The sequence below is a fragment of the Octodon degus genome, unplaced genomic scaffold (genome assembly GCF_000260255.1).
Source record: "Octodon degus isolate 3935 unplaced genomic scaffold, OctDeg1.0 scaffold00009, whole genome shotgun sequence".
Lineage (NCBI taxonomy): Eukaryota > Metazoa > Chordata > Mammalia > Rodentia > Octodontidae > Octodon > Octodon degus.
In genome coordinates, this window is record NW_004524585.1 from 15,016,779 (window position 1) to 15,026,781 (window position 10,003).

General features: G+C 39.1%; 1 pseudogene; it reads right to left on the bottom strand.

Moving 5' to 3' along the window:
* Positions 1 to 5,753: 5,753 nt before the first annotated feature.
* Positions 5,754 to 7,169, bottom strand: LOC101570872 (annotated as a pseudogene).
* Between the last annotated feature and the right edge of the window lie 2,834 nt (positions 7,170 to 10,003).

The window sequence follows — 10,003 nt, forward strand, 5'->3', positions numbered from 1 at the left end:
AGAACAAATATCTCTATTCATTGAATTAAGAGAATGTAGCTGCATATCTATCCTATTTTGAATATACAAATACAAAATGGTCCTTCATTTGTATCCCTTTTTTTCTGTTTAGTTTTGTCAGAGATGGGTATTCCATTGTCATTTAAATCTTGTAGGTGCATGTGTTCAGCAAATATTCCAATATAGTCCAGTAATCCATAATAGTATGTGTTTTCCATAGGTCTGGCAATGTCAGAAGTTGTTGACTTGAGCCTTTCACCAGCTCAGCACATTAATATGGCTTTACTTTTTATACTTCATTTTCATACTTTTCTGCTGGATGGTTAAGACCAAGATAAAGCAAGACTTTTTTAACAAGAAATGTAACTTTTGTATCTGATAAGGTCAGTCAAATCCCCTCAGGATTTACACTGAAACCCCGTATTGCAGTTTGTAGATCTTTTATCAGTGTCAGCCATGTGGATGAGTCATGGCCATTGCTTGACCAATTTGCTCTCTGTGAGAGCCTGAGAGAATGTTTTCTCTCCATTTACATACAATTCTTATTCAAATAAAATACTCATATTTTCTCTATATCTTAAAGGCTAACAGATACCTCAGATTTATTGTCAAAAAACAAATTCCTGATACACAAGCTATTTCTCTAGCAGAATTTTCATTTCAGTAAATCCTTGAAGTCAAACTAGGGATGTAACTCAGTGGTAGAGCACTTGCCTGATATACACCCTGATGACCAAAACAAATGCTAGAAGTAATCCTTATTTACTGTCATTCCCTGATTATTAGTATTCGGTGCATCAGCATCCCATGTTAGCTAGATCTCAGAAAAGGCACCCCTGTCTATTTCTCTCCATTTCTTCTGCCGTCATCTTAGTCCAGATGCTCTTTGTCTATCTTGCTAACTATTATAGGTCTCTTATGAACAGTCTCTCTACCTTTCAACTCTTGCTTCCTTAGAGTTGTTTTTCTACCTCATACCCATAACGTTTTAAAAGTATAAATCAAAATGAAAATTAAATCAGAATGTCTTGTGAGGACTATCGAATCTGCTCCATACCATCACTTCATGCTTCATATCCTCCCTACCTACTAGCATTAACTGTAGGCACAGAGACCTCCTATCTTGATTATTTGCCTTTTTTTCAGTTTGTTGTCCAGCAGGGAAATTGCTATTCATTGTTATCGCCCATCATCTCTCTACCTAGAACACTCTCTATGCTGTGAAAGATGCTCAGGAAATATTTGTTGACTCTATTAATAAATGGATGCTTTTAATATCCTCCATGAGTCTGAAGTTTCTCAGCATTCAATTTTGAAAGTATATAGAAGTTTTCATCACTTTGATGGAAATCTACAGAATTAGATTTGTCTCCTATTTTTTTTCCTAGAGAATTTTCTTAAGGAATAACAGTTAATGGGATCAAAACTTGCTGGCACAGCTGATTTCCTTTAGGAAACTAATACATAAATCAAGAGGTTAAGATGGGGATACACTAAAATCTGCAAGATATTTTTTTTTTTACAACATTGAGATTCATGGCCTTTAAAAATATGTAGAACAAGATGAGACAAATGTTTTCAGGAGATCTTCAGGTGCTTTTTTCTAAAAATAACACACTTAACCACAAATCAATGTTTAAAGCCAGATGGTTAATGAAGGCCAGCCAGGAATCTCCTATAATTCACTGTAATGAATATGGTAATGAGCCTCCATTATAAACCAAACTGCACTGTGACACACTGTATCTATTTCAAATAACAGTGATTTGATTATTTCATATGTTTCAAAGCTCCAAAGTTAATTTACAGGAAAAATATTACAAAGCCTGATGGATGAGTTATCATTCTCAATGAATCAGCCAGAAGGTGGTCTAAATTTTATTAACAAGACCTTTTTAAACATCAAATGTCACCAGAAATAACATAATACTCAAACCTAGATAGAGATTAAAATTTTTCAAAAACATGAGAAGTTCTATTACAGTACTATGGTTGAAAAAGAATGTTTTTCCTTCAATTTTTTGATGCCTTTTCTTTTCATATAGGACTCTAGGAAAGGTTATGTTCTGTTGGACTGAATGCTTTAGGGATTCTTCCACTATAGAAAAATGCCAGGGATTGAATTTTGCTTTTAGTATCAAGAGTAAATATTTATTTTTAAACTGAAAGTTCACATAATCTCAGAGCGATACTCTGAAAAGATATTCGAAGATAGCCACTATGATATGGCAGGAGCACACCACAGTGAAGGCCACTGAGTGTGGCTACTGCTCTTGAGAGACATGTCACACTGTCCTGCCTTCTTACAAGGGGACAGAAGGCTCAGAGATGCATAGCGTGACAAAGCAAGGTTTTCAGTTCCCTTCACTGACATAGAAGTAGGCAGAGTTCATGAACAAAAGCCTAAATGCACAGGAAATACTTTAAAGAATCAACAACTAGCATCTCATCTTATTGAAAACTTTTGGGGTAGTGGGGGAAATTTCTGCACATTAAAAAAACCCAACAGAGTAAAAAGAAAACCCACAAATTGGGGGAAAAATTAGCTCACTGTACCTTGGACAAAGGGCTTCTATTTAGCACATATAAAGAATTCTTTTTTTTTTTAAATCAGACCCCTAAATGTCAAAGACCTAATAAAAAAATGAGCATCTGAGATGAACGCACATTTCTCTGGTGAAGAAATAAATTGCAAATAAGTACATGAAAACATGTTCAACATCATTGGCCATTCAAGAAATGCAAATTAAAACACACTAAAATTCCATCTCACCCCAGAAAAAATAGTTATCATCAAGAAATCAACTGATCACAAATGCTGGCGAGGCTGAGGGGAAAAAGGAACCCTCCTTTTTGACTGGTGGGAGTACAAACTGGCATAACCACTGTGGGAATCAATGGGGAGATTCCTCAAAAACCTAGAATTGGAGATCCCCTTCCATCCAGCTATTCTCCTCCTGGGTATTTTCCCAGAAGAATTGGAAACATCAAACCAGAGCAATATAGATGCATCCGTGTTTATAGCAGCACAATATGTCATAGCTAAATCTTGGAAACAATCCAAATGGCTATCAACTGAGAAATGGAAAAATTGATGTGGCATTTTTATACAATAGAGTATTACTCAGATATAAAGAAAGATAAACTTGAGGCTTCTGTAAGTAAATGCATGCAACTAGAGGCCATACTCATAAGTGAACCATATCAGACTCACATGTATAAGCATCATATTGTGTCCTAGTGCAAGAACCTGAAAGAGTAAATAAAATCTGAAAGGTACAATAGATATTGTGAAATGGAAAGAAACTGCCAGGGAAAGGAGAAAAGAAAGGACAGGAAAAAATTATATACACACACAATAACTAAGATAATGGTACTACTAACTTCTATTGGCTTATTGTAAGGAATAGTTGATGTTAAATTTCTTACAAATTTTACATGACTTGATCTGGTAATCTAAATGACTACTTTGAAGATAATCATACGCACTATAACAACTGTTGTTGATTTCCTATCTTCTTGTATTGAAATTCTGTGTCATTTTTAATGTTTTGCTTATTTTTTTATTCTCTCTAAAATAGATTTCATTATTATGGTCTAAAGCATACCAGACTGCTCACATGTTGTGTGTTTGGAATATAAACCATTACAGCTGAAACACATGTTTGATGCTTTAAATTTTTATACTATTTTTATTAAACTGTTATTTTCTCTTGGGAATTCTAAAAGCATATTTTCCCAAAAATGTGCTGGAACTATAGACAGGCAATCTTGGACAAATTCTGATCTATAAAATTTCTGAATTAACCTCAGCTATAGTCACTGAAGACTGGAGATCTATTTTCTAAAGTATATCTCTGGTCTAAGTGCAAAAAGACAAAATAGAAGGTGTGGAAACTATGTTGAAAACTGGAAGATTAAATGAACTTAGTCATTTTCTCCATTCAGTTCTATAGATAGTGGTAGCCAGGCCTTTATCATCCAGGGAAGAGATTGAAGGTCTGTGGAGGTTGGTATCAACAAAGAGGAAAATTCTGAAGACGCTAACATCAGGAGGCTCTCGAGGGACTATCCCAACCTGATCACTCCACAAAAATTAATAATCAATAATATCTGCTCATACACTCCAAGTGGTCAATGAGCTATGAAAATACTACAAGCCAGGCATGGTAGTGCATGCCTGTAGTCTCAGCACTTGGGAGCATGAGGCAAGAGTGCCTCGAGTTCAAGGCCAGCCTGGGCTCCATGGTGACACCCTACCTCAAAAAGAAGGAAAGCCAAGACTACAAAATGTGAACAGATAATATATTTCAAATGTGAGAAAATGATACTCTCTCTCTCTCTCTCTCTCTCTCTCTATATATATATATATATATATATATTTATCTATAATATAAAATGTGAGGAGACAACTCATAATTATTAGATAAGATTATTAAACATCGGAAGCCAGCATGTAATTTGAGAGTTAGAAACCCAAATAATAGATTTAAAGCACCTTGGAGGAAACACGGACTATGCAAAAAAATAAAAACCTAAGAATAAAAACAGTACAACACCAATCTCTATAGAAAATAAAACAAGAACAGGATGTTATACCGAAGAAAAAACAAGAGCTTTTACAAATTAAAAATATTGTCCATAAAAAGAAAAAAACTCAGTAGAAAAGTCCTCAGAAAGACTCTTGAGAGAAGATTTAGAAAATGATTGAAGAGTGAGAGGTTGAACTGTGATTAAACAGGAAAACTGAAGAGGGTGAAAATAATTTTAACTCCCACAAAATGGACAGGAAAGTAAGAGTGTTCCTGCTTTACTAATTTCTCTACTCTAACTATAATTAACATAGACACAGTAGCATACTGATATGTAATATTACCATAACAAAAATACAGTATAGCTGTACAGGAGGAAAGAATTAGAAGCCTGCATAGGTGGAGACGGAGAGGAAAGAGGTAGAAACTATGCTACGAGTGGCCTCATCTCCCACGTTCCAAAGTCATTAATAATGCCAGAAACCAGAAAAATCAAGCAGTACCAAGAAGATAGCTTCTTGGAGTTATGAATCTAAATGACATTGAGATCAGAGAGATAAAAGCAACTACTTATAGAAAGGACAACATGTTGGAGAGGGCTGGAGCAATGCTGTGTTTCATGACAAAGCTTGTGAAGTCTTTAGACTCCTATGGTTAACCTTAGACATAAAGACTAAAAGCAAAGGGAGGACGAGGCCAGGAGAAGGTGGAGACAGGCCTCAAGGAACAGCGCATCCAAGGAGAAGACCTGCTTGGTGACGGCCAGAAGAGTCTGTGTGTCTCCAGGACGTGATGCGTGGAAGAGACGCTCCATGCCCACTTGCAGAGTAAAGGTGTGTGAAGGAGTCTATGTCAGCAATGGGATTTTCAGGTCCTTGGTGTCCAGACAGGTCTCATCTGCTAGTTCCTAATTCTGTTAGCTCTGCCTCAGAGTAGGTGGATCCCCTGGTTGAGTCACCTAACTGGCACACCAGTCAATGTGGCAGCTTCTCATTCCCCTTGTATTCTTCATAGACAGTAGCAGAGAGGTTTAGAGATATTGAGTACCTACCTGTTGCTTTTTTTTTTCTTTTCTTTCATCATGAAATGCTTTAATTTTGGTGTCTGTAAAGGACATGATGTCATGACAGAGACAGCAGTGCACACACTGAGGCAGGGTCATTAGAGCAGACTTTGGGTGAATAGAGTCACACCACTTCCACACCTTACCAGCTAACAGTTCTAGGCCACCTCCTCCTCGGCCTACTTCTCAAACTCACTCTCCTTTTCCTCAGCCATGGTGTCCTGGTACTGCTGGTACTCAGACACCAGGTCCGTGTAGTTCTCGGCCTTGGTGGTCTCCATCTCATCCATACCCTCGCCCATGCCCCAGAGAAGGAAGGGCCTGTGCAGGATCATGGCCATGAACTGCTCCAAGAGGCACCTGAACAGCTCCTGCATGCTTGTGCTGTTGCCAATGAAAGCTGCAGACATTTTTAGCCCCCAGGGGTTGGGATGTCACAAACAGCTGTCTTCACATTGTTGAAAATCCACTCAACAATACAGCTGCTATTCTTGTTTCAGATGTCAAGCATCTGTTCATTCATCTCTCATGGACATGCAGCCCCTGAAGCTGGTTCGCCCCTGTCAGATAGCGGCCACTGCAGGGATCACAGGCAGCCATCATGCTCTTGGCATCAAACATTTGCTGGATGAGCTGAGGCAGTACTGCTGGTTGCCACAGCTGCTCAGGGCGGCAAAGCCAAGCATGAAGTGCAGGTAGGGGAAGGGCACCATGTTCATAGCCAGCTCCCTTGGGTCAGCAATGACCTGGCCAGGGAAGCACAGGCAGGAAGTGACCCCACTCATGGTGGGCAACACCAGGTGGTTCAGGTCACCATGAGCGGGTGTGGTGAGCTTTAAGGTTCTGAAGCAGACTTCATACAGGGCTTCATTATCAATATAATAGGCTTCATCTGTATTTCCTACAAGCTGGTAGAGAGTGGCATTGTAAGGCTCAACCACAGTGTGACACTTTGGGTGAGAGTAATACACGGCACATGTTCACGATCTGAGTACTTGTCTCTGTTACTCTTTTCTCGTTACTGGAACAAATTACCCAACACCCAAAATGAAGGAAGGAAAGGTTTATTTAGCTGACAGTCAATGGAGGTTTCAGTCCATACTCAGCTGGCTCAAAGGCAGGCGGCACAGGGCTGAGAGCAACTTTTCATGGTAGCAGTAGCAAAGAACAAGAGAGTGAACGGAGTGGCAGCCGCTCAGGAACCTAGCCAGCCTCTCTCCCCTCCTTACAGTGTACTGCAAGTTACCTGCCCCAGGGTGGGTGCAGCACCCACACCCACAATAATCAATCAGAACCTCCAGAAGCTGCCCCAAAACTGCATGAAGCTTTACAGGGACAACTAGATATACACCATAATAGTACCCTTCCTGCATCTTGCTAAGGAGGAGGGTACCCATCCCCGACCCTGTCCCCTGACCCAGGAAGAAGGTCACCTGGAAGCCCTGCAGGCAGTCGCGGCCCTCTGCTTCCTGTCTCAGGGCATCCAGAGCAGAGGCCACGGACGCAGCACCTGCTGTGCAGTACCTCTGGGCTCAGTTGTTCCCAGCACCACTCTGACCTGAAACAAAGTTGTCAGGCCTGTTTGCTTGGAGGGATGGGAGCGGAAAGCCGGTGGTGCTGGGCTCCAGGTTCGCCAGCAGGGTGCGGGGTACTTACTTGCACCCCCCACCCCCACCCCCGCCCTGTGATCTTGTAGTACCCGTTAATGCACTCCAGGTAGGTCGCTGGTGTCAGTGCAGTCAGCGACACGCTCTTCGTTGATCACCCGATCTGGCTGCCACACTGCCCAGCCTGGAGACGAACTGTCTCCCCCAGGGCGACAAGGGCAGCAGCAGCAGCAGAGGCGTCAGGGAGGTTACAGGCGCAGAGGAGCAAGTGCGCAGACGTCCTAGATGCCGCTTTTTAAATAGCAAAAACAAAGAAACAGAGTAACATATAGTACATATGGTACAGAATTTCAAAACAAGAATAAAAAATTAACAATGGTTGTTATGTTACATATTTTTATCATCAAATCTGTTGCTCAGATTAACAGATACAGGAGTACAAGATGGGTCGAATAATTAAATGTTAACACTTTCAATAAACCTTAATTGGGGCTGGAGAGATGGCTCAGTGGTCTAAGGCACCTACTTGGAACAAGCTTGGCAAAGCATCAGGGACCGCGGTTCAATCCCCCAGCACCACATGCCAGCCAGCCCCGCCCCCTGGTGGGCTGAGCTGGCCACACACACACACACACCACACTCTCTCTCTCTCTCTCTCTCTCTCTCTCTCAAATAAATAAAAAATAAAAAAAAAATTTAAAAAAAAAATAAACCTTAATTTTTCTGGTCCTTTTTACTTTTAGTTTTTAATTTAAAGAGTATAATAATAATTGATAAAAGTATTACAAAAGGTTTAAATTTATTTTTTATTTTTTTAGGCTGCTTCTTTGTAGGTCATTTGCATTGTTGTTTTCTTTGAGAAAATGTTTCCTAAATTTTTTTTAAGTATAAAATACATTTGTATAGATAACCCATTTGGAGGTCGAGATATATAGATAATCTAAAATAATCATCTCATCACAGAAAGTTTTTTATGGAATCCAAACCTATTTAAAGCATTTTTAAAATTACTCTATAATAATCTTCAAAAATCAGATCACTTTAAAAAATCAGACACTACTTTAAATATCACATGACATATGACAAAGCCAAAGTATAAATAATTTAAAGGACAAAAGCAAAGATAGATAATACGAAACAGGGAAATAGATTTTTGCAATTGGGAAGGGCACCAAGAGATGGAGGAATGAAGAAAGGAATGGAGAGAGGAAGAGAGACCTAAGGAAGCTGGGGCAGGGCACACACCAACTTCCCACGCAGAAGGCAACTACTACGTACTGCAAACATTTACTGAAAAAAAATTGAAAACTGGATAAAATTTTGTAACTTTTGTGTGTGTGTGTAACGTACTGAGGTACCTCATCAGCCCTTCTTTATGTTTTTATTTTCAAACAGGGGCGCACTGAATAGCTAAGTTTCCCACGGTGTGCTTAAACTTGTCATAAAGCTCTGAGATTACAGGCATAGGCCACCTTATGTGACTATATCACTATTTTTTAAAGTTATAAATATACACACTTATTTTTTGAAGTACAGAAATATCTACATTATGTTTGCCACACTACCTATTTAGTCTGGATTATATAATCTGACTATTTTTTTGTTTACCTACACTTACATATGTAATTCTTTATAAATTTGGAAATTTGCACATTTTGTGTGTTTTTGTCATTTCGTATATTATAAATAGTTCCCTTCTTACTAAATGCTATTCTCATTACCATAATAACGACTTCATAGTATGCACCAGATTTATAGTAATCTACTGCTCGGTGTATCTCTTATCCTACATAGTTTGTAGCATAGTTTGTAGTGCTATTCATAAGTAGCACTGTGATGAGTACCCTTGTACAGAAATACACATCTACTTATTTCAGTAGATATAATTCCTACAAATAGAATTTCTAGAAAAAAAGATGTGTATTTTTAAAACATCTTGATATTTGGCTACCAAAATATCTCTCCACATGACATACTCAACAATAGCCCATATTTCTTTCTTTCTTTTTTTTTTTAATGACAATTGTTGGGGCCAAGGAGATGTCTCAGTGGCAAGCACTTCCCTGGCAAGCACAAGGCCCTGAGTTCAATCCCCAGTTCTGCCAAATAAACTAATAAATAAATAAAATGACAATTGTACATATCCATAGGCATACTGTGACAATGTGATGTTTTGGCATATGTATATTCCTTATTGGGACAGGGAAGTACCACATGCCTGTAATCTCAGCACTCTAGAAGGTTGAGGCAGGAAGACCACAAGTTGTCCGGGCAAGGTAGCAACGTAGCTCAACTCTGACTCAAAAATAGAAAAACTTTCCCTGAGCTCAGTCCCCAGCACTGCAAAACAAACAAATCAACATAGATTGTGAGATGGCTAAGTCAAGCTAATTAAGGCAATATCAATTCTCATTTTTTGTGATAAGAATGTTTAAAATGTAATCTTTTAGGGATGGGTAGATAGATCAGCAGTCTAAGGGCCTGCATGGCAAACACAAGGACCCAGGTTTGATCCCCCGTACTGCATGCTGTACAGGTCCCAGAACCCCAGGTGCATTGTACTGGCCCTGAAACCAGACATGGTGGCATACACCTGTAAGCCCAGAACTGGGGAGGCAGAGACAGGAGGATTGCCATGAGTTCAAACTGCATAGTGAGATCCTGTACCAAATAAATTAATTAAAACTGTAATCTTTTAGCAATATTGAAATACGTAATAGATTGTTAACTATGACTATGAAACAAAAAATCATACTCAAACTTTTGCATATCCTCAATATAGCCAATGTTGGTTGTTGAAA